A 25964-nucleotide genomic window follows, 5' to 3' on the forward strand; every position below is an offset into this window, starting at 1 on the left:
GTCACTTCGGGGGTGCATCCTACAGCATCACTGTTCTCACAGCAGAAGCTAGATATTCAGTCCTACGTGTGTCGAGGCACAGTGGTGGGCTACAGGAGTGTTGAGTTTCTTTTGTATCATTTTGTACATGAGGTCTGAGGCTTAGAGGGATGTCAAAGGAGAGGCTGGGATAATATTTACACAGCTGTGGGCTGCAAAGAAAAGAACTATTAACTGAACTTTTTGTACATCCTCTTGAATAAACAGGTAGTATGCTAATACCGCCAAATGCTTCTTGGAGGGTAGGGATATGCTAAAAGGACTCTGGGCTGTATTCTCTGTTCTCAAAGAAAGCTATTGCAGCTTTTATTAGTTGTAGAGTGCTCTTGAATTATTACTCGAGCTTTGGCCTTAGACTGATGAACATTCAGAAAACTTTTAACCTGACAATGGCACATTACCCTCAAGGAAGGATACGCAGACAGCAGCATTCAAGTTTGAGCTTGATACTCAAATTAGTAAGGGGTCTGTGCCACAATATGAACATCTGGTTTTTAGTGCTGCAACAGAAATCCAAGTGCAAGGCTATTGCTGCTTTCACTGGCAGTGTGGTAAAAATAGTCTCTTGATATACCTGATGCCTCTGTTCTTGTTGCAGTAAGCAATGGCAAAATATAAGTAAAGTATTTTATTATAGTTTCCTGAAGAAGGGGTGATGCTGATGACTTTCTTCTGACAGGGAGGTGACTTGCGATTGACTCTTGCAAGCCACAATGGCTGTATGACACAAAGCCACAGTTAGGGGTAGATTTTCCAAAGAAATATATGTTGAGCACTTTTGAACTGTCTGGCTTTATCCTAGGTGCCTAAAGGAGGACTGAGTTGTTTCAAAAGAATAATCCCAGCTGTGGGTGCTGAGCAATTGAAAATCTGTCCCTGAAGTGCTTTTTTTTTTTCCTATCATCTGTTGGCAGTTTGGGCTTTTGACTGATGTTTTACTTTATTTTTAACTGCAAAGACCCTTTAATTAGGGAGGGGAACTATGTGAATGAGCTGGAGCTGCTGGTGGCAGCAGCTCCTTGCCGTCAGAGATTCGGTAATTAAATAAGTAGATAATATCTTCCTTATTGAGAAGATTTAGAAAATCATAAGGACTTTGCATTATTACAGTGTTTAACATCTGCAAATGGAGGAAAAAACCCCATAATGGCAATTTTCATTAGCTGAAAAACATGTGGAGGGCTCTTTTTCTTTCTTTGAATAGCCAAACACTGAACAATTCCTAAATCCCTCCTTGTTACTTATGTTTCCTTCTTGGTGGTTAAAAACCCCATAAAGCAGAAATTGAAGACTTGCTATTAAAATACTTGCTGACAGCTCCATTCAAAACATCCTTTCAAATAGTGCTATCGCATCATGATTCATCTGCTATTCTGATATAGTTGCTTTAACACAAATACATTCTTTCTCGGTTAGGGCTCATCTCTTTTCATTGGAAAATTCTTCCGTTAGACACTTTATTGAATCTCTGTTGTAAACAAGTCTTTCTCTGGTGTGATGCTGTTTGTGTTACAGAACGCATGTAACCCTCCCTAAAAAACACAGTAACAGGCTCATTGGGGATGAAAAATGAGAGATGGTCACAGCACAAGAAAGAAACCCTAGCCTTTTTCACCTTGTCACCTGGAGTATATGGGTGCAAGCACCTTGTGCAATTAGCATAACAAATCAGGATTTCTGGCCCAGCTTGATGACCCCATATCCCTGCGTGCTGCCCTCTTGGCTGCAGAGCTGGCACGCAGCACCGCGCTGATCTGCACCAGGGCCAGACCTTCACCTGGTGTAAAGCAGCGCAGCTCTATCGATTACAGCAGAGTTATGCAGCTCCCACCAGGTGAGCACCAAACCCAGGAACATCCTGGGGATTAAGTTGTCCCTAGTGAAGCAGGGGGAATTTCACTCTTGAAGCTTGAAGTTAGAATTATTTACAGTCACTTTAACAGGACAACAGCTGCTCTTTACCTAGAGATGAGCCAACAGCACTGAAAGAATTTGGATCTGAATTGCAGATGGATGGATTTCAATTTGACTCAAGTTGCTGGACTGCATGATTCTGTACTGTAAGCTCTCAAAGTCAGAGCTTGAGAGCAAAATCATTAATTTGGAAGCTGATACTCTGAAAGACTTTTATGAAGCAATATATTTTCATATCAGACACAGATCAATTTAAAAGCAGTAATCAAGGGCCATGTGCTACGTGTTCATGGATAGAAAATGTAGAGAATTCAGCCAGAGTCAGACACTTAACATTCAGAGCATTCAGACTAGTAGTGATGATGTTGCCTCTATGGAAAATAGTATGGTTCAGAATTAAAGTATTGTGAATTTGTCAGATAATCACAATGCTGTGCAGATATAAAGGTGCTGCTGGATTGCTGCCAGAAACAAGCTCGACATAACTTTTCTAGGCAAATTTGGGCTTAATTTCTGTACAAATTTTGGCAGAAGGAAAAGTCTCTGCAAATATTCCACAGAAAAGATGTGTTCAATTATTGACACAAAAGAGAAAATTATAATATAATATAACCCATTGAAATTACTTTTTATCATCATTAAAAGACATTCTCTACATCCAAAGTAACTACACCAGTTTTCATCAAATGAGACTCAGGCCCAGGGATTTTTCCCTTGCCAGTCCTAAGAATTTTATGAGAAGTAACATTCCCTTAAAAAACATTGTATAAAACTAAAATTTATGTTTACTTGAATACTACAACTAAACTCCTCCTGGAAATTTTTAACCTTGTTCCCTTAGTAGTCTTTTCTGGAATAATTATATGAAAAAATAGTGTCTACTGGCCATGAGAGATATTTCAAAAGGGTGATTAATTTCATCTCTTACTGTAGCCATTGACAGATTCTGCTCTGTGTTATGCTGTGTCTGAAATCAGATCCTCAACCATTCAGGATTTGTACTTAGAGCCAGATACAGTTTTCACTCATTTGCTGAGGTCGTCCTCTGTCATAACTTGAAGCAACCTGAAGGCACCTCCATGTGTATTACTTATGCCCTCTCATGTTGATTTTTCTCCAGTTTTCCATATCAATCTCTACCAGCCAGTAAAGAAAGAAGGGAATAATTAAATCTTTAATGGGTGGATTTATCTTAGTTGATGTGTTAAGGTTTTCTGTGGGAGTGACATTGAAGTGTGATCATCCTCAGTACCTTTTGAACTCAGTTGTCTTCCAGAAATTAAAAAAAAAAAAAAAAAAAAAAAAAAAGTTTTTTAAAAAGTTGAAAGTTTTCTCTAACTAACCTAATGTGGAAAGTTATACTTTAAACTCACATATACTGAAGAATCCACATGGAAGGGTGATTTTACTTTGGACTGAGCCATGAAAATAATTTGACCTTGAGCTTGCATTTCCCTACCCACCAAAGTCAAGCAAGTTCAAGATGTAAAATGGTAGGAAGCCAGGTTTTTACAGTTACAGGTCTTGTGGAACGTTTTGTTTGCTGCAAGTATTCAGAAGCATTTTTATGTGAGATGTTCCTAACTATTTTGCTTGGCTTCATTTTGAGTAATATAATGTTATCTTAAGAGGAAAAATTTTATTTTAACTGAAGAGTCTGGTTGGACCTACAGTCTATTTAGATTTTTCTACTCCTTGGGCTATAAAGTAGTAGGGAAATATTCATTATAAATGGACACACGTATATAGACCATACTGTCTATGTACATTTAAAAGGCATTGAAACTATCTGAATTCCTTTAATCTATATAAAAGATCCAAAAGGTTAATTCACAAAATTTAGATCCATATCCAATCTATCATGCAAATGCACTCTATAAATGGAAAATAAATAAATAAAAATATGCTGTAGTTAAGCACTCTGCACATAATTTCACGAAAATAGATTAGGACAATGGGAATGTTTCACAGGTTTTTCCATAGCACACAGAGCATAGTGCTTGAAAAAAAAAAAAAAATCTTATTTTTTTCATTCTGTAATGTGGGAACTATTAGGCAGCTGCTACAAATAGCTAGAGAATTTATTTTTGCTTTTACACCTCTAAACAGATTCAATTTGGGGCAGCTGAGTTGCTCGTGGAGAATGAAATTCCTAAAAGAACTTATTACCTCTGTGTCAGTTTTTACTACTTTTGTTCTTTTTATGTTAATAGTATAAGTAAACAAGGTATACCAAGAAAATGGCAAGATTTTTACCACTGATTTCTCCTTAGAAAACCATCATAATATAGTGATGTGAAGACACGTGACTTTGTATTACATTGCTATATGCTACTCCATTGAATGCAATTGGACAAAATCTTAGAAAATCTCAAACACTGACATTTCTTGAGACTAGAAAATGAGAGCGAAGCCTTTTCTTGGATCTTCTGGGGAAATTTAATTAATAATTATCTCCTAGCTGGTTTTGTTGTTATTTCTCTGCTCCAGCCTTTGGCAGACCAGATGTAAACTGCTTTTGCCCGGTCTGCTAGTGGGTTCCCATTATTATCAGTTGGGACATAAAACCCTCTCTCACATATTTCTACAGGTAAATATGGTCACTTACTCTTCCTATTCCCATCCTCTCTGTTTTCCCTCTATATAATATGTCTGTCCTGATTAGTGTTAACAACATCTAGTAATTTAGTATCATCTGTGAATTTAATTCTCAGGCTGTACATCTCTTTTTCCAGGGCATTAATAAATATGTAAAATAAAACTGGGCTTAACACCAACTCCTGTGGTAACCCAACTGGATACCTCTTCACAGCTCAGTGCAGTGCTGTTTGTCATGACTCATTATCCTTTGTTTATATTTCTTCAGCCAGTTTTCAATCTGCATGACAGCACTTTTATCCAAGACATTATAAATTATTTTTCTAATAAGAATTTGTGAGCCACTGTATCAAATGCTATACTACAGCCCAGATATATTGCAGCCACTCTGTTCCTTTTGTACACTAACCCAGAAAATGGTGAAGAAACAATTACATTTGACTGACATGATCTGTTCTTTGAAAATACAAACTATTTATTGGTCACGATTCCTCTGTTGTTCCAGATGATTTTTACACTCATAATATTTATTCCATTATTTTAGAAGAGTTTGAAAGCAATCATACCAAAAGATAACTGCAGATTTCCTCTTTTTCTTGGAAGACTTTGTGCAATTTCTGAGATTCATACCAAGGGGTTTAGGGCAAAGTGGGCAGCATATCCTAAATGCACACCCTTCAGCAATGGGGTGTCACATATGAGGACTACCACCAGATCATGAGGAATGGCACAAAGATGGGACTAGCTATAATCTAGGTGATACAGTCAGAGAGAAAGGACAAAAAGGCATGGCATGGCTGTTAGGAGAGGGAGGACTGCTGTAATGGTCTGAACAGAAGAAAAGAGAAGGGGAAGTCAAAGAGAGTGTCAAAACTGACAGTCAGTTTGACAGGGGAATCCCTAAGATGTCATTCATTCAGTGATTTTGTCTGGGGGTGTGCAAACCAGAAGCCATGCCTTGCTCTCATAGTAATTCTTGCGCTGCTGTTTGCATCACATGCCACTTGGGGCTCTGGAAAACCATTTAAAAAATAATGCGGTTTCTCTGTATGAATACAGATATAGGCATCATGTTTGTGCACTGTGTAGATTGTATCTGTAACCCATCTCTTCTCATGTCATCTGGTCTACATGGATTGTTGGGGACAGGAGCTCTCATAACCCCATGTTTGGGGTTGGTCCCTTACTCAAAAAGGAAATACACAGACAGACCTTGTACTGTCTTTACAAAGAGCTGTTCTTGCCTGAGAATAGCAGGATCACACCAAGGATCAAATCGTCTTTGTGGAGGGATTACACTTCCTGCCAAATATGTGACATGGTTCAGTTTCATACACATACAGAATAAATCTGTGACAAGGCAGACATTTAACTGTGGCTTAGTATCCAAGACTGTCATGGGAGACAGTTCTCAGCATCTGATCTAGCAAGATCTTTTGGTCAATGTTTGCATGACCTTGGGATCCACCTTTCTAAATAATTTCTAGGGGTGGTGACTAATGAAGTTTTAGTACTAATTTATATATACTGCACAAGTGTGGATTCATACAGTTAAATTATATTGAGAGATGATCCATGAGAAGTCACTTCTAAAGAAGCTAGTTTTCCTTTCTGCCAGCTCTTGTCACTGCTCTGCAAATCTTCACTGTCTTTGTGTTCCTTACCCATGCTTATCCTTGGACTTTAAAATGCATTCATCAAAGAGATAACAGATTTCATTTTGTATATCACTAAGGATTATCATGTGAAAACAATGCTATTGAAAATACGTGATGGCTGACTTGTAAGGAATGTGCAGATACTTTGTACATATTACAAAAATTTCAGTCCAGCTCCTGGAAAAAAAAACAAACAAACAAAAAAAAAAAAAACACCAAAACAAAAAAAAACAACAACAAAAAACAAACAAACAAAAAAAAAAACATAACTTTGCTCAAGAGATTCCTGTTTCTTGCAGTGTTGAGTGCCTGCTCTGAGAGCTCCCAAAAGCCAGACTTCCTGTGCTGGGGACAGAGGTACAGATGCTGTTACTTCCACCCTGGAAATTAACTGCTAATGCAGTTAATACCCTGCTCAGGCTACTCACTTAGGAAAGTATGGGTAATAGTGTAATGAGATTTTGCCTTGTGACTATGCAACAAAAGAAGAAATGAGAGAAAGGGGGGAAAAATGATAAAGGAGTTTTAAACTAGATATGACAGCCTTAAAGATTTTGCCTTCACTTCCTCCACTGGAATTAAAGAATGTTTAAAGCAGAATAACTTGGGGTATGTCAGCATGACTATATGATCCCAGGATCCAACCCATATTTTAAGATTGCACCGATTGGAATAATGCTCTCATGAATAAAATAATGTAGGATAAAGTGTTGTTTATGATTTCTTTTCTCAGCAGATTAGCTATGTACATCTTGTAGCACAGGCTGGCTCTGTGAAATATCAAGCACAGCAAGAGACCTGTTAGAAAATGAATTACATTATCCAGCCAAAGCAATATCGGAAATGTCCCAGAGTCTACACTATCTTAATGTTGATTTAAAATCATATATTCATATTACATTTTTATGTCTAGTAAAGCAATGTGATGGAGCCTTTCTTTTGCCAAAGTTGTATTATCCCATTTCTCTGAGTTAGGTAAACTGTAATGTGTCTGCTTTACAGATGGGTAAACTTAACATAAAGAGAGGGAAGCCATTGTTTTCAGTCAAGAATGCCTAAATGTAAGCACTTTCATCTATATTAGCCATCCATAGTGGCAGTGGCTCTGAAAATGAGCCTCTTTCCATTCATTTATATGACAGATTATTTTACTTGATACAATTCTTGGGTAAAATACATTAGGCATCCCCAGGGCAGGAACATAAAATCAAGACTCCCTCATGAAGACACTACCTGCCTGGTTGGAGAGACGTGATCATGGGCTCAGGGTGATTAAATTGCTTTTGCCAACTGGAGTAACTTCAGTAAGAGGAATGGGTTGTGTTTCTGGTAAGGTACTGCCTGCAGCTGGGTGAATAGGGTGCTTTTCGGGACCAGGGGAGAGCAGGTATGTTTAAGACTGCCTTTAAGCTCCTGAACATTAAAACACTGCTTATGGAGAGGACATTTCCACTACCTCCTTTACTTTCTCCTCTTCTTTTTCCTGTGTTTGAATAAAAGTAACTGCAGCTGCATTGAGTGTAGTGTAGGTTCCCATAGGTGTGTTAAGCGTACTATGCGTGAAGGACTCCATCCCCTTGGCAAAGAGTTCCCAGTGGAATTGAAGCATCACTAAAATATAGAGACTGGGCTGCTTATTGCTGGCAGGGTCAAGGCAGTCCCAAGCATATCAAGGAGCACAACACAGGCATTTGTCAAAGTCCTGCTTTTGGTGACAAAATCCTTTTATCAAGCTGTGACTAAAGAAGTAAGTAGCCACAGAGCAAGGAATTAGCATACCCCAGTCAGTAGCCAGTCTTTTCCAGCTGGCATTTTGATAAATGTTGTATAAATTATAGTATAATATAAATTATAGGCATATAAATTACAACTTGTGGCATGGGATGTTGGACCTGTTAGGATTTTTAGCCTGCATGTATGGCATAGCCAACATACTGTTTCCATCATCTTAATAACCTTTATAGAGCAGGTGGCTGATGCAGTTAATGCTGCTATCATTTTTCTTTCCTTGTGTGGTTTGTTGTGATGACAGTTCCATCATTTAATTTTGAATATTTAAGGCTATTAGGAAGCATTTTGAGGCAATCATCTAGAATAGATATTTTCAAACATGCCTAAAACATATAGGGAGTCACCCTCTTTCACACTGCATATTTCTAAATAAGTGTATGACATGTTCAGTGTTATTCTGAGGAAAAACTATGAGCAAGATCAACAGCCATGATAAACTGCCTACTTTAATTTAGTTAGATGGAGTTATGCCCTTATGTTCCAGAGGGGGATCAAGCCCAACATCTTACAATTGCAAAGATTTCAAAGATATGAAACATTTCTAAGATCATTGAAATATATATTTTGCATTTCAAAGTTAAAATACAGAAACCAATATGTCATCAAACCATTTAATTTCCTTCCAAGTTTGAGAGTAAATTGACAAGAGATCAGCAATTGGCAGGAGAACAAATGAAACATATTGAAAGACCCAATTTGTTAGTATTGAGGGAGACAGATGTGTCAGTTTTACATCTGCTCAGGCAAAGTCCATGTTGTTGTTTTTCCCCCTTCTCCTTTTAAAAAATATTTAGTTATCTAAAGGTTTAATTATTAGATAACTGAATAATCCTTTATAAGTGACCAAGGAGCATTGAAGAGCACCTTTCATCACCATGCTGTGATTCTAGCAGTTGTAGTTCATTTGTGGAAGTTTCTGTTTTCCCAGAACTTGTCACACCTGACACACACCAGATTTCAATTGCAGCTGAGTAGTTTCCTGGGCCCCAATACTCCAGATGCCAATTTACTACCTCTTTCTTGAACTAGCTATTAAAAGGGAAGGAAGTGGGAACAGTAGTGAGGTTTCTACTGACAGTCTGCTTCAGGATATAGGCAGGCACCATAGCAATGAGCAGCAACAGGAAAAAAAGAAGACAAGGGTAAGTGCTTCCATGCTTTTAAATGCAGACAGCAAGGGGGGACTCTTACATAGTTAATTTCTCTGTAAAGCAGGTAGGCACTCATGACCTAAGTCTGTCAATAGGTGTTAGTCAGAGATGTAAGTCTGAAGTGTGGCAGCAGCTGTTGTTTGAAGGAACGCGTACAGATAATGAAATGAGTAATTCTCTGCCCTTGACTTTCCCAGTAACTATTTGCTAGTCTCTATTCTATTTATTGCTAGTTCATTATCTGTCAAATTATTGTGAGGAGGATTTTTAAAATGCATCAACAAAATGAGGTAGCACAATTATCTAATTCTTAATATTTTATTAATTTTTAAGAGGTCTGATAAGTGGTATACCTAGGGTGTATATGCAGAACTGGAAAACCAAATAATTTAATGAGAGAAGTGGTTGGACCACTGGATTTGCAGAAGCTGTGTTGCCAAGTTGTATATTAGTGAATCAGATCTCATGTACGTGTTGACCCTGCAAGCTGAGAGCATGAAAAATATGTGATTTTCTTTTATTTAAAGGAAAAAGTGTTGCTAGGAATTTGAAACTCTGGGTTTGCTTTATCTTGTGTAAGTTTGTATTAGAGTTGTTAATGTGACTTTAGGAGTTAAAGCCTTATGTAAAAAAGTAATCAATATTGTAAAAGTGCTCATTTCACATACTGAAGGCATTTCTAAAGCACTGAGCACTGTAGCCTTGAGATGCCCACTGATGCTTAAAAATAACAAGCAATTCTGATCAAAATAGACTATCACAACCCTCTTTTTTGGCCACAATTTTAATCTTAAATTCCATGCTACAAATATTTTCTGCAGGAGAAGAAACTTTGCTTTAGGGAAGTGTTGGTTTGGTCTTGTTGAGAGAGATGTGTTAGTTACTGCAAGGAGGGCATCTGTTGACTGGGCTGGAAGATCTCCCCTCTCTCTCTCCTGACCATCTCCAGTACTCAGCAATGGGAACAACAGCACATGGCTTAGAAACAAATATGTGCAATATGTAACTTCTCTGTGATATTGAAAAGGTATTCAAGGTTAAATCTCCCAACTACTTGAACCCATGACAGAATTTCCTACTTGGCTCTGCTTGTTAGTGAGGAAACAAGGTACCTTTCTAACTATACAATTTATTCTTGAACCATCTTTCACTCAAAGCAAAAACATTCCAGAGAGCAGTGAAGGAAGTTTCAGTTTGTTTCATTTCTTAGGATTCATTATTTGGTTTACGCTTACCCAAACAAGATCAAGGTGCCAAATGAGTTCATATTGTTATTGAAGTACATGTGACCTTTGGGAGTGTGAGTCTGTTTTGTTTAAATCAAAACAGACAAGGTAGAAGAAAGGATTTTGTAGATGGGCAACTGAGACAAAAGCAGGTTAAGTGATTCCCCAGGCTTCCACCCACAGTCTATAGCAAAGTCAATAAATTAAAATGAAACCTGTAAATATCTCAAGGTCACACCTTCAAGGGTGCATCCAGTTTACAATCACCAGTTGTGGAGGTGGCTTCGGAATCATGGATGGAGGTGGAAAATCAGGAGACTACTGTGTAAAGGAAGGAGCACAATCTGCCTTCCAAGAGAAGAGTGAGCAACACAGAGCTGGAAAAATGTGACAGAACTCACCTTTTGTAGCTGGAATTACTTGAGTTGGGCACCAGTGTTGTCATGTCAGGGCTGTTGGATTTGGCACTGATGAAAATGCCTCTTAACTCTCTAGAGGTAGAGTGTACATGTAGAACTGTGAAGGTCAACCAAGATGCCTGTATTGGCCAGAACAGTTTACACTTGCCTACTTTGGCCATTGTTATCAGGAGCAACCTCTTGCTGAGTAGCCACCAAAGCTGAGATTTCCTGCTGGGCTGATGACTTCTAATTGTGCTGTTCCCATTATTATTCCAACAACATCCCTCAGCAAAAATTGGTGTGCTAGAGCACTGCTGACATAAGATGTGGACAGTATTTGTCATACAGTCTATTGGAGAGTCCACAGCCCTTCCCTGTGCTTAGTATAAATGGGAAGTCTTCAGTAGCAGCTGGCAAATGTTGAATTATTAAATTGTATCTACAGCACTTCATATAATTATTGCCCAAGTGATACTACAGTGAGATAAGCCTTGTGTCGACAAGCAGACTTTTCCACCTTCAGAGTTTAGTTAACAGGCTTGCTGTTTTGAAATTCAGGAAAATTCCACTCTGTAAGGAAGGATTTAAATAGGAAATTAAATGGGTTTGCATATTGCTCTGTATGACAGATTTTTTTGTTAGCCTTCAAAGTCTGCGGGATCTAACCAAGCATGTGGAAGTAAGATACATATTTTTGAGTGCTATAATAGTTGTAGTTATTGTGGAGAAGCATTAAATATAAGCAGTTACCCCAAATGTTATTTTAATCCACAGAATATTTAGTGGTTTAATAACACTGTATGTGAAGGCAGGAGAACAGGGATGGCTGAAATAATTTTTGGGTGGCTTCTCAATTGGTTGTCAATGCAGAAGGAATTCACTCTCTGCTGATCTTTTCTTCCTCAAGGAAACAAATGCAGACGAGATGACTCCACAATTATGTCTTGACTAGAAATAACTGTGGCAGAAACTGTTTGCTCTTCCCATCTCTTTCTGATAAAGTGCAATTAATATACCCCTTGCCTCTCTGAGATGTTTACAGGCAGTGTTATTGTGAAGGAACATAAGCTGCCACCACAGCAGTTCTTTAAACATGCAGTTGAAAATGACAGCTCTGCTATGGTGACAGAAAACATCAAAGCAATAAACCACACTGTTTTATCTGATGGGGGTAACAATATCTCAGCTAATAAAATGGCTGTCATTCCTGCCCATTGTATAGATAAGGAAGCTGAGGACGTTTGGATGCTCTTTGTTGGTACGCCAAATTGCAATTACCCTATGACAGAGCCCTTCTGGGCTATGATTGATGAAACATTTTGAGGGGAAAAAAGCGCTTCAATAAGTGAATTTCATTGCAAACAATGTCATTGAATCCACAATGGCTAGCAAAAACAAAAACATTTTGAGTAGAACTAGAAAAACATGGCCTTATTTAATCTGCCTGGGATGTCCTTGCCACATTCATTTATTTGTATTGTATACTGGATGTAAACAAGTCTAATTCTGAAGTTCTTGTGTTGACCTTTTCTGGCATTGAGATCAACATACTGCCTGCAATAAAGATGAGAAGACTTTAAAGACTTCAGTGGCTTGTCAGAGTAGAATATGTTTAAACATAAAATAACACAACAGTGCAGCCTTTGGCTAAAACAGACACTGAGTAAAGTTCTAAAATTTGTTGCTCCTCAATAAACCTATTATTATCTTGGAGTTTAATGGCCTAAAATTGGACCTGCTTAGAAAACAACTTTTCCTTCTTTCTTGGGCCTTAACTCACAGGGTGACTGCCACTTGGCTCTACCAGATGCAGTATGGATGTTTCCAGTTAAGAACAGAATACCCTTTCAAATTCTGGGTGGATTTGAGGACTGGTAAAGCCCTACTCTGAACAATAGTCAGCCCTCTGTAAAACGTCAGCCTTTCCAAAGCACAGCATTACCTTTTTTGCAACAGTGTATGCTGCTGTCCAATCCTCAACATGTTCTTTTCCCCAGCTCCAGCTGTCCCCTATCCCAGATCTTTCAGTGGGCCTATGAAGGAGATCCTGGAGGTTGACTTTATCGTTCCTGACCTGGAGCCAAGGCAGCTGGAATAAGAATTTAAGCTCTAAACTGGTATTTTCATATTTAACAACTTAACCATGTGAAAAGAAATGTCTTTTAAACACTACTTCTCTGTCCAGTTTGTATTTAGATTTGAGATGTAAACCTACTCCACTTGACAGAATAAACAAAAGAAATGTTTAATGCTTACTGTAACATAAAGTTTGCAACAAAACCAAGCATAGAGAAGCTTTCCCAACAAACTAATCTGGGATCTTCAGTATCTTGACTAAGCTAGGACTTTTGGAGCAAAACTAAGGATATCCTATAGGACTGCCTGTGCTGGTACGTCCAGAGGCAGGCACAGGGGACAAAAGGCAATGACTCTTAATGAAGAAAACATTTGATATATGATGTAATAGTTCTTCTGGATTAAAAATAAAGTAACAGTCTCTACTGTTGCTTTCTGCTAAACCAGTTTCTTGTCCAACACTTCAAAAAAAAAAAAATGAAGCTTGCAAAGCTTCTCCACATATCTAATAAATGGCCCAATTTTCAGGGATACTTAAACTGTAGAAACCTACCCAATGCCTCTACAAGTTCAGTCTATTTGATAATCAAGATATTTATCTTGATTATGTTTGTTTGAACTTAGATTTAGGCACTTACTTTGAGAGGTTTATTTCAATAAATGAAAGGAAGCTACATTTTTTTTTATTTTTCATTTTGAGTGATTTGCTTGGGAAACAAGTATTTAGCATTTCCAATTGAGACTTTTTCAGATGAGTAATACTTAGAAAAAATACTAGTGAAGGTTTCTGCAGTGCTTTCCTCTTTGACAGATCTCCAGCATAGCAGTCTGTGGAAATCTGCTGTTTTACATGCATTTATTCAGTACCTTATGACAATTCCCCTTTTCTATGGCTTCTGCCCTCTTAGTATGTAAATTATACCCCTCACTTTAATCAGTGGCAGCAGTGTTTTCTGTGTTTTGTAATTGGGACTCCAAGTGTCTGCTGAGCTGACACAGTGCAGTACTGGATAAACCAAATCAAGCAATAGTAAGCAGTGTGGCTGTGCAGCACAGTGCTATGTCCAGACTAACCTAGAGACTGTGTTTAAAGGGCTGATTAGCCTGGCTAGTGAGCGGCACTAGCTTCTTGCAGTATGACCTGCCTCTGAGCTCAGCGCAGCCCTCCATTGTGGCGTACAGGAATATCTCTGGTTGCCGAAAGATACACAGTGTTATACAACATATCTACACCCTCCTGCCTTTCACTGTTCTCAGGCATAAAATACACATAATAACACTTTTTGTGGCAGGTTGTATTATGGTAGGCAAACTTGAAAGTGTTTTCAGTTCTGACTTGTGCCATGTTTTAATATTATTCCCTGTTATAAGTATTACTTCTGTCTAAACAGTAGGTATGTTTTCAATGGAACCTTCATATTTTTGCCCACTAAATGTCTTTCATATCTTGGAGATAATAAAGTCCTTAGCCCCTGCATCTTCAAATAAACACCTTCACTAGAACATGAAAAAGTTATGTAGACAATGGTGATTATGAATGAACAGAATATTTCAACCTAGTATGTAATAACTACTGAAGAGCAGAGTTGGTGTAGTCAGCAAGGGAAAAGTCACTTCAGATTGAATTAAGATGCTATATACTTCCATTGCATTCAAAATCAATTAAGGAACCTGAGCAGGTTAACTCATTCTGTCATTTGACATAGAGCTAAAGTTTTTCAGATTTTTATGCCTTAGAAAAGTCCAGAAAAAGTTTTCTATCAAGACCATTTGGCATGAGGAGTCCATGGGCTCCATTATTTCAAATCTATAGGGCTCAGGAGGGAGAGATGAAAGAGGAAATCTGGCCTTTAGAGCAGTCTGGGTTTTTAAAAGGTTGCTCCAGAAAGGAGGAGGGCTATATACTTTTCAAATGAGCAAATTCCACTAAGATGATATCTGGCTATTATATGGTAAAATGACTACGATTACCCAAAAATGTGCAACCCTTTAACTGAGCCTGAGCAGTACCATAGACCAATCTCCTCAGTTTTATAACCTCTAATTCCACTTGCATCATTGAGTTTAGCTTTAATTCATATCAGAATGAAAAGAAAAAAGAGGGGAAGGGGGGGAATAGGGGGGGGAGGAATGGCACCAAGCACCATATGATTTTATAGTGACTTTTGTTATCAGAAATTGTCTGCTGGGGTCAGTCTGAGAATATCACTGTCAGTAGTTAAGATATTTTCACCATGGAGTTAAATACTTATAGCACTGACAGTAGCTGGAAATACTTCAGTGGTTATTGGTGAAGTCATTAGTCTGGCTGAAGTAATGCTGGCATGTTTTCCCTCAGGGTAGAATTCCTCAGTCTAATTGTCTCCTCCTTGCCAGACCATATTTAATATCTTCAGGTTTAGGGACTGGATGTTTTCCAGTAATTAATGGCTTTTCCCAGTTATAGATTGAAATTATCTCCTTTTGTGAATTAGTCTATTACCCAGTAGTGAAGATATTGAATTCCAGAGCATTTAAATGGAATAACTTACAAATCAAGCTAATATAAAAGTCACCAATCCACATGAAAGCTATGTGGGCCACTGTAGAAGATGTGTAGTTCACATGTAATTTTTGACAAGAATGAAACAATATTGCCCTTAAAAATAAAATAAATATATATATTTTTAATCTATTATTTGCAACTGACGTTATCTTCTTCTAATGATCTAACCTTAATATTAATTTAGAGCAATATATTTCCATGCATCTCATAGTCTAGCATTAGGTCACCTTATCTAACCTCCTGAATAGTAATGGCAATCAAATTTCATCAAGCTGCTCTGGTCTTGAGTACTGTAACTTGGGTTTGACAAAAGTACATCATGAACTCAATGTCTCTGATGCCCAGACTAGACTCCTTAAAGTACTTTGTCCACACAGAGCATAATTAGCCTGTGGTTTCAGAAATCAATGAATACTGTTCCACAATGGAAAAAAAATAGCTTCTGTAGTCACTGTTTTATGGTCTTCCATGTTATTTGAGCTATTACTTCTCTCAAAGCAATTTTACCACCACTTTTATTGTATTCTGCTTTTTAAATCCAAAATGGAACATAATACAGATCTCAAAGCTGAAAGCAAGAAATGTTTTTAATACTGTTTCAGATTAGTTACAGCAAATTATTTTTCAAAGGACAAAATGTATTGAAGATAACGTAGTACAACTGCACCTGCACTTCATAATGTACCACCTATTTTTAAGTAGCAGATTCAAAAGCATGAAGACTTCTAGTTAAACACTGATGAGCCTGATTGTTCTTTCTACATATGGATCTGTCCTTTTTGCCCAAATAAAGACTTCCTACTAAAGTTCTTAAATCATGTTATATCATGATTTAGCAAAAACCTTTTCAATAAAGTTCTGGTTTTCTTTTCCCTTCCAAAAATGCTGCTAAAACTCTGTCCATTTACATTTACCACTTATCTCCTCAGGGCCAGGAAGGTAGTCTGGAAATGTGAGACCTAGGAACTCCTGTTCATCATGATTTCCAGCCTTGTGTTTCACTTGCCATTAGATGGGGTATTGTTGAAGAAACCAGAGAGATCACAAGGTCTGAATGATGACCCTTGCATAACTGGCTGTAGGAGACATCCTTCTAGTGGCTGTTGAGGATTAGATAAGGACAGAGTAATCCTGATACGGTTATATTGCCTTTCTTTAAATGCATTTAGCATCTGTTGGATGCAGTTCAGATGGATCCCAAGATCTGTTGCATGGTAGTGTGCAATCTCTGTGCAGCTACTGGGGAACTATTTCCTCTACAAGAGGACAGTTTGTAGATTCTGATATAATATGCAAAAGAAAGTTTGGATTTGGACAAGTACCAGAATGTGCCATACTGAGGTTTTTTTATTTTGGTTCAGAAACTTCTGCAAACAGAAATTTCAGAAATTAGTGTTGAGAATAACAGGAACCAGGTGCACTGGGCACTGAACGACAATTTTGAGTCTTATTTTCATGAATGCTATTATACAGTGGCTACTGGACTATTGGAGGGATATGTGTACACAGCATAAATAAATTGTGACTTTTTTTATATAAAGTGAAGAAAGGGTTAAACCAATGTAATCAAGATTTCCGCCTCACATTCTGATACACCTATATTCATGGTGACAGCTCTATGCCAGTATTATGGTAAATGGAAAATGCAATGGGAAGTATTCAAGAAATTACAATGCAGATATTGTCTGGCTATAGGGTGTTTCGGTTTTGTGGGGTTTTTGTTTTGTTTTGTTTTTTTAAATACAGTTCTATTTGCAGTGTTGAAACAGACCTTCTACTTGGGCTGCCCATTCAGCTCTTCAGGAGGACACAGTTATCTACTGGCAATTCCCTCTCAGTAAAGGACTGCTGTGCTGCTTGCTTTCCTTTGAGCAAAAATATTCTGATTGTGAGTGTGTTGTTTTACTTTCCAGTTAAAGGATGAGTTTCAGTGAAAACAAACAAGTTAGCAACAGAAGTGAAAGATCGATTGGGAATGATGTAATTTAATAACAAGGAAGTTTCTAAAACACTTCTGCTGGTAACATTCAGAAAAACATTGACACCTGCACACTGCTGGCAGTTTGAATCCCACATATTCCCATTCAGCTGCACTTCACCTTGTTTTAATTCCATGCTTTTGAAGGAGGCAAACCAAGAAATATGATGTCTTTCAATTACATTCTGTTTAATCCTTGAGTAGTAATCTTGCCACAGGGTGTCTGCCAGGATGTTGAGTTTGGATCTTGGTAATTAGATCTGTGTGGGGTGAGGAAAGGAAGAGTACTGTGGTCTTCATTCTCAAGTTCTGCTCTTGGCAGGTTTAATCCATTTGCTTCTATAAAAGCAAAGATGTAGGTTAATGGGAGCCCCCCTTCGAAATTAATGACTTTGAAGTCAGGCCCTGTTATGGAAACAGACTTTTCACACATTTAAACCAAACATGAGCATGTTGTTCTGTTCACTCAGAAAAACGCAGAGGGAGTCCTGCGATTGCAGAGCCTGCCACAGGAAGGAGTGATGGAGCAGGTCAGCTGAGGGAAAAGCCTTCTTCAGAATCAGAGATGAACCTGAGTTTGCCCTTTAATTCAAACACAGTTGTCTGCCCACTCTAGGGAGGAACTCAGCAACTGGATCTTAATTTCTAACTCCCAACTGTATATTATAAAACACCCCAAACAAAATGACAGTCAATGATTCCCATCAACTCCAATTAAAAGTGCCTTTAACATATAACCAGCTCTATTCCTGAATAGTTACTTTATAAATCATTAGAGCGCGCCATGTACTTTCTTATTTGTGTCCACCACCACGTCATCTGTGCAATGAACTTGCATGCCTCACAGATTCACTGACGTTAAACATTGGAAATTTCCCACTGTGTTTTGCAGAGGGCTCCCAGAGTAGCAAGCACAGCAGCAATCCCCTGCGAGCACCTGTGTGACTGAAGGATAAGTTCATATCCTGACAGAGAAAGGTGCTATTTCTTATCACAGTCTTTGCTGCATGCTTGTATCAAGTTCAATAAAGCTCATCAGATAATGCTTAATGTTCCTGTGCCTCATTCAAGCCACATTGTCTCTCACCCTCTTTTTCACATCTTGCTTTCCCATACCACAATGGCGCCACAGTGGTTTTCATATATAAGCTGTAAAGTGGTAATGCATTTCCCGGCTGTGTTTTCTGAATAAATATATTTCTCTTTTTGTTTTGAAATTTGAGAAACTGCTGCCTGGAAGTTTTTCTTCCCCCTTAATCAAACTGTTTGCTAAGCTGTTTTTCTTCTGTCTCATCTCTTGCTTGGGACAAAAAATGTTTATATTTGAGCAGTGACATCTCACTTGTTCACATCCTGTCAGATGGGAGCCTTGGGCTGTTTGAGTTCACAGTATGGCTAACCGGAAGCTGCATGTGACTGGAACTGAAAATGGAATTATTGTTTTACCCCTTCCCATTCAGTGTCTATAATCCAGTTTTGCAGAGGATTCATCCAGTCATCGCTCCTCACCTCCAAAACCAATCTGAGCACTCCAGCAGACCATCTTCATGGTTTTTTTTTTTTTTTCCATTTTACTGTCTCTGACATTACTCCTGCTACAGTCTCTCTATTCACTTGGCTTTGCATTTTAACAGCTCATCAGGCCAGGTTCTCAGCTGGTGAATTAATGCCACATTCCTAGGAGGAAAGCATAAGGGGAGCCTGAAGTGCTCCACAGGTGTTATGGTCTGCTTCCCTGAAGAGTGAGTGGCAGCTCCCTGTCTCTTGTGACTGAGCTGTAATGTGGGTTGTGCTCTTCACCCACACCCCTGACAGGTACCCTGGGACTCTGCTCATCACATCAGCAGGGGATGCCTGACCAGCTCTGAGTTTTGCCTGTAATAAAGGGGTGAAGCTTCATAGCACTCCCAGGTCTTCCTCTTATGACTCAGTCAGGGAAGGGGTGTCAGTCAGACAATAAATAACTAATCTGGAGTTTGGACACCCAAACTGAAGCTCCCCACTTGCAGCTGCACAGCTCTGAATCTTTCTTGCTGAGTCTCTGCTGGCCAGTGCTGGTCTAAGGTCTCCTTTCGGGGGGAGCTGTGGGGGTGCATTGCTGCTGCCTGCAGTGCACATAGACCCCTGCTCTTCAGAGGAGGGAAGACAGTGGTGGGGAAAAAGTGGGACAGGGCCACTCAACAGCTATTTATTTCCCACCTTTCCCTCTGAGCACCCTGATCATTTTTGTTCTCAAATTCCTGCAGATGTTTGTCTGTGTAAATGGTTCGTTTCTAGTCAAGGACTAGCACTCTTAAAGATTCCCCCCCTCACCTTATTCTTCATATATGAGTGATCACAAATTATAGATTTTCTTTTTCTGATACTTCAAGTGTTGAAAAGGCAGGTTGTTCTGTGTGGCTAAACAAATGACAATTTCATCACTGGCACTTACCCAATAATAAATGCTTTTCATGTTTAATTTGTAATGTCTGAAAATACCAGCAAGAGGTGAGGGAAGCAGTTTAGATAGTATATTAACCTCTCCCAACTCTGTTCATTCTCTGAAACTCAACCTGAGTGTGTTTTGAATATGTAGGAACATGCCTTTCCTTATTCTTTTAGACTGTTCTACCCTGTTCCTTAGACTGGAACTAAGGGAATTTTTTGTTGTGAGGTTCTTTAGTGCAGCCAGACAAGAAAGAACTACTGATCTGAAATCATTGCTACATATACTCATAGAAGAATGTGGGAGAAAATATTTGTTTGCTGACCTAAGAATTTTTAGGAGTCTAGCTAGCTGCAGAGCCCTCAAGTTCAAACTAGTTAAAAACTCCTGCTAAGCTATAAAAACATCCTTAGCAGTCACTGTGAAAATCTCTTGCAAGGAGGTAGAGAGTTATGAAATTTTAGCAAGACAGCTCTTGCAGTGGCAAGATTTCCTATGCAGCAACTGCATGGTCCCCTGCCCCAGTGTAGGACAAAGATGAATCGGGCCCATTATGAAAGCAATTCATATTTAAATGAGATTTCCAGCCCAGTTCTGCAGTCTCACGTGGTTTTTCTAAGCATCTGCTCTTTCATGCTGATTTAGACCAAACTTGAATGCTGAATCTTTGGAGAATCATAAACAAATTGTGTTAAATTACCATTAATGGAAACGAATCACAAGAAAGGAAAAGCAAGGTTGTTAATGGTATCGCTGTTCTTAACTCAGGCTGTGATGGCTGTAGACACACAGTCCTGCAGCAGAGAAGTAATGTATGTAAGATCACCCACTGTTCCGAGACCTCCAGACAAGCTAAGCACAGCAGGGCGAGTAGCACTGGAATTTGTTTTACAGGAAGTCTTTCATTTCCTTGCTTTTGAGGGGTTAAGTGAGGCACTTCAAGTACTGTTCTCCCATGAGGGTTACACTAGGGAAGGGTAGTTTTAGTTTCCCCCAGGGGCTCCATAGCAGCTTTGGCAGCAGAGGCTGCTGTCAAACGAGAACAGCCGGATGCAATGAATCAATGTATTCCCCAGCCACTCTGGCTGTGTTTCCTTCCTACCCAGTGCTGTCCACTGTTAAGACTACTGTGTCTGATACTGGTCCGCAGCCCTGTGCTGCTACTGCAGTCCTTGATAGAAGAGCATGCCTCAGAGGCTTCCAACCTTGGTTTCAAAAGGCCTGGATTGGGGCAAAATTAATTGTTGATGTTTTAATTACTTCTTTTTATGTCATCTGGGCAATGCACTGAATAGAATGTGGATGTGTTGTAGTATACAGTAATGGCCTCAGTATGAGCTGCTCATGGTCCTTAGTAACATTAAACATTCGTTAAAATTGTGAAAATCTCTTCATCATGCCTATGCTTTTCAGGCATGACTTTGGGAAAACTCAGATTATCAAACTCAAGCGCTGGTCAGGAGTACTTTATTCATTAAAATCCTTGTCTGGAATGTCAAGTTCACTCCCAATGCCAGATTTCTGCCACCCAGGGAAGCCTCTCTGGTCAGCCTGGCTTGTTATCCAGGTCAGAGCCGGCAAAGAGCCCTGGCCACAACACAGATTACCCTGTGTGGGGAGCCAGGACTGCGGCCCCAGCCAAAGCGGAAGAACAAGAGCCTCGGGTGTTCTGCCTGTAGCAAGGCCCCAGTAAAAATCCTTGGGAGATGTAGGTCTAACTGGCAGATTTTCATCCAAGACTTTGGGAATTCTAGCTCTTCTGCAGAAGAGCCAAGAACATAGAAGTCAAGGGCTGAGCTCACAGGCTGTGCAGCTCCAGGGCAGGCTTTCCATGTGATGGGCTCCCAGGTGGTAAACTCCTGCAGCCATGGGCCATCCCACCACAAGCAGCTATCACCAGTGACCAAACTTCATGCTCGACATTGTTAGTTTTCCAATTAAATTACTCACCAATTAATAAAGGCCATCAGCCTGACTGGTACCAATTTAATTCAATGATAGAGAGCCCAGAACATATTCTAGAATACAAAGATTTCATTTTGCATGGATTGGTGGGGACTGAAAATGCACTAATAGTTCTGTTTAACTTGTGTGATTTCAACCTCCTTTGTCTGTCAAAGCGAAGGGTAAAACAGTTTACTTGAAAATTTACAAAGGAAAAAAAGAAAAACTTCTGTGTGATTGTCCATCAATACGCTGTTTCACACCAAAACTAACTCTTCACATTATATCTCATCATAACATCATAAAGTCTACTATGTAGATGTGCCCAGTGCAATGGAAATCCTTCAAAGCTGTTTTGATAAATCTGCTGCCATAAGACTTTACCTCATGGCATTTTTATGTAAAATATGTAAACAGCATTGCAAAAACTTATATGTAAAACTGATAATTCAAAACTTTTTCTCATGTTTGTCATAATAATAACAAATTATGTAATTTCATAGCTGGTGTTTTCCTATTGTAGGTTATAATCTTATAACCACCCAGTATTAAAATAAGATACATGACAGGGTAAAACTTGCAGTTTAGAAAATAAAATGAATACGATAGAAGAAATTTCCTCTATCTTATTTTCCCAAAAATCTTATCAGATTCCTCTAGCTTCCAACTGCATCATGGCCCTAAAATCCACAAATAATTCTTCCATTTTGTATTCCTATGTTTTTGAGTTTCTAAAAATTGAATGGTCTTTACAAAAAATATGTATTAAATCAATGCTAAATAAAATTCATACACATTTTGCTTAACAATTCCAAACAATGTTACCTGATGTAAAATAGTGATTATTCAAGCACTGGATCCAATTTACTGCCCTCTGTGACAGAGGAAGACTTCCATCAGTGCCCAAACTTCTTGGTGGGACTACTCCACCCTAAACCAATGGTTCATATTACTGAACACAAGAAGTTTCAATAAAGAATTACCATTCTCAATTCAAAATGGAGTTTGAAAGGGGTATATGAACTTTTCAGATATTTTATGTTTTTGAAGATCCTTATACATTTTCAAGAGACTAATAGAGATATGATTACATGGAGCTAGTAGCTGACTCCATATAACCATAATTACATTTATGTATGGTAAAATACATGGTAGCTGCATTTTTAAGGTGAAAAGGGAGAATAAGTTTTATTTTACAGCTGTATCATATAAGCATCCTACCAGTATTCAGGTACATACACATTCCTGTATCCTCCTATCTTTGGGTTATTTAACAGAAATTTCCTAGGAAACTATTTATAACTTTCCTTACATTGTGATTTTTAATGATGAGATTTTCAGAGCAATCCAAATATCATAGAACTGATGTTAATAAAAAACAAACAAACAAAGCCACATAAAAAAGACCACCTCCCCACGCCCCCATATAAAACACAGCCAACAACCTGCTTCCCCCCTGCCAGCCCCCAACTGTCATTTCTCAAGACAGTTCAGCTATTCAGGAAATGTCTTGTGTATCAAACAGACTTGATGAAGCATTACCATTTAGCCGCAGTAATTAACCTTGTCATTTGGCCAGTCTCATCTCTAAAAGTCTCCAAAGTTTTCATCAGTTACTGGAGGGGAAAAAAAAAAAGGGGGGGGGGAGGAATCTTTAAAGGAATATGCATTCTTGAAGTAATGCCTGCAGTGTTCAATTTATATCTATGCCAGCAGTGAATGCACATACCATAATTAAATTAGGTATCAACAAAGCAGGTGGATTATATGCTTGCTGTCACTTAAAGTATAGTCTCTGTATAGACAGAAAATTTTCTTAAAAAGAAAACAAAAAAAAAAGCAAAATATTTTTCCATCCATACATCCTGTTATTTTTTCCTGACATCCTTAAACCACAAATCCAGTAATATTGTAAATTATGTAAAATCTGGAAAACTACTTTTAGCCCCTGGGCTTCACATTGAAGTGCTGTCTGGGGGAAAAAAAAAAAAAAAAACAACAACAAAAAAAATCAAGTTGTTTACACAGAGAACTAGAAAATATTTTGTCATAGTTATCTTGTAAAGTATTTTGTGTAAAAGTAGACAGATTAAACACATCTAGTCAAACTGTATATGAAACTCCTTTTTTCCTTTGAAACTTCTTCCTCACTTGCCTTTCTCATTAACCCAGTAGTTTTCCATAACAAGCACCACTCTGGGCCTACTTACGTCAGTGTCTTTTATGCCATTAATTTCAATGGAAGCAGGATGTGGTCCAGTAAATTATCCCCCAGCATGGTCTGCTTAGTATTACATTAGACCATGGGAACCGTGAAAGGAAAGCTCCTTATGAATTTAACTTTTTAAAATAATAATTCTTGTGTTTGAAATGTAAGTTACTGCTATTCTTCTTCAATGTTCTAACCATTTCTCAAATTATCTGTTAGACACACTCAATAAGCAAGACTCCTATGGCAATATAGTCACCATTGAACCCCTTGCAGACTTCCTAAATATTGTGGAAAAACACCAATAATCCAGTAAATGTAATTAGTCATAATTATGAAGAATTTATTGATGATCACTGCATGAGTCATTTTTATATTGCTTATGAACTTTTTGGACCACCTGAAAAAGGTAATATTGCTGGATTTTGAGGACTGTATTTGAAATCCTAGAAAACAAATCCAAAATAAAAGTTCTTGCATGCAGTTTGTAGCTTTTCTCTCCTTAGCTCTGTTATTCCTCTACTTTCAATGAAAACCTGTAGTCATCAGTGTCCTTCTGCTTCTCATCTTCCATGACTATCCCATGAGCTTTCCAAAGTCAACACATATTGTTTTCTAGGATTTATAATAATTTCCCAAGACCAACTTTACTTGGCAGCTAAAATAGCATAGTCCATTTTCTTTCATCATGAAATACCAGGGCCTGGGAGCAAACTGAGATTGCAAAAGAGCCAAACAGACACAAATGGTATTTAAAGAAGTGGACCTTGTTACCAAGATTTGTAAAGTGTCCAGGGGCCTGATCTCTGCAAAGCCACATGCCAAACTGGATTTTTCATAGTCTCATGCTTTGCTTTTGAACTTGGGTCAACACCATATTTTTTTCTTCCCTATCATAATTCCACTTAAACTGATCTGGTTTTACTTTGGCATTCTTATGATCCAAATCATATACCTTCTCTGCTGTATTCTCATGAATACCAAAGTTGTAGAATAAATATTGTTGATGTGTGTTGGCAAAGTGCTTTTATACTTGGATTCCTCATTAAATTACATTCAATTTTAGTTATAATGAGTGTAATCCATTTGATGCTGCTGACCTAAATTCCCCTGAGGAAAGCTGCAGTTCTGAATTGATATTTGCATCTCTGAGTCAACTGAATATCATTCAAAATCACGTCAGACTTCAAATTTTAAAAATGGCCCGTTCCAGGGTTATGCTGGGGGTTGTGACTAAATTTTGTTGCAGAAATGTATTCCTGCAACTCTTTACAGCTCTTGTTGTAATTTAATCTTGCTACTGCCCTACATCACAGGACACTTCACTTGGCTGTACGCTATGTATGTAAATACCTTATGAAAACACTGACCATCAGGAAAGCAGAAACACCTTTCTGAAACTCATCCTTGGGTGTGTCTTCTGAAATCATATTTCTTCTCCCTGTCACACTCCTTACTCATTCCTCTTCTTCAATAAATTGTTATTTCTCTCCCTGTTGGAATTCTTTCCCATCATTCATCATGTTGTGAGTATCTTCTGCTTGAGAACAGGAACAAAATCCCAGTAGATTTCAGGAAGTCTTTAACTCTTTTTCCTTTCTCACTATGTAGAAAATAGAGAACTCCACACAGAGTTTCATCTTCTTTGGGAGAGTTTCATTGATTTGTTTGTTTCAGAGTTTTTGAGTGCTTTGGGAGAAATGGGCTATTTGGAAAGATGGAATTATCAGTATTATGACAGTCACTCTCAGTTGGATAAGTAGAGTGTCTGGATAAGGAAGATTTTGAGATTTTTCTCAAGTTTGAAAATTATTTAATAAGCAACAGGGACCTTGGAATATTCCAGAGAGGAAACAATTTTATTGAGTCATTGCAGAAGATCAACTATACAGTCCAAAACATGAGCTTATGATTTCATGTGACCTTTGATCAAGCTAGCTGGATCCCCATGCTCACAACGATAGCACATGCAGAGTCTCTGCAGAGATGAAGTAGTCTTAAAACTT

At 38.3% G+C, this 25964-nt stretch overlaps 1 protein-coding gene across 5 annotated transcripts in view; it reads left to right on the forward strand.

Moving 5' to 3' along the window:
- ADGRL4 (adhesion G protein-coupled receptor L4) overlaps positions 1-25964 on the forward strand; it is a 135329-nt gene that overhangs the window by 70554 nt on the left and 38811 nt on the right. The gene's annotated exons all lie outside the window — the stretch shown is intronic.

The sequence above is a fragment of the Tyto alba genome, unplaced genomic scaffold (assembly GCF_018691265.1).
Source record: "Tyto alba isolate M040663 unplaced genomic scaffold, T.alba_DEE_v4.0 Super-Scaffold_1000006, whole genome shotgun sequence".
NCBI classification, from domain to species: domain Eukaryota; kingdom Metazoa; phylum Chordata; class Aves; order Strigiformes; family Tytonidae; genus Tyto; species Tyto alba.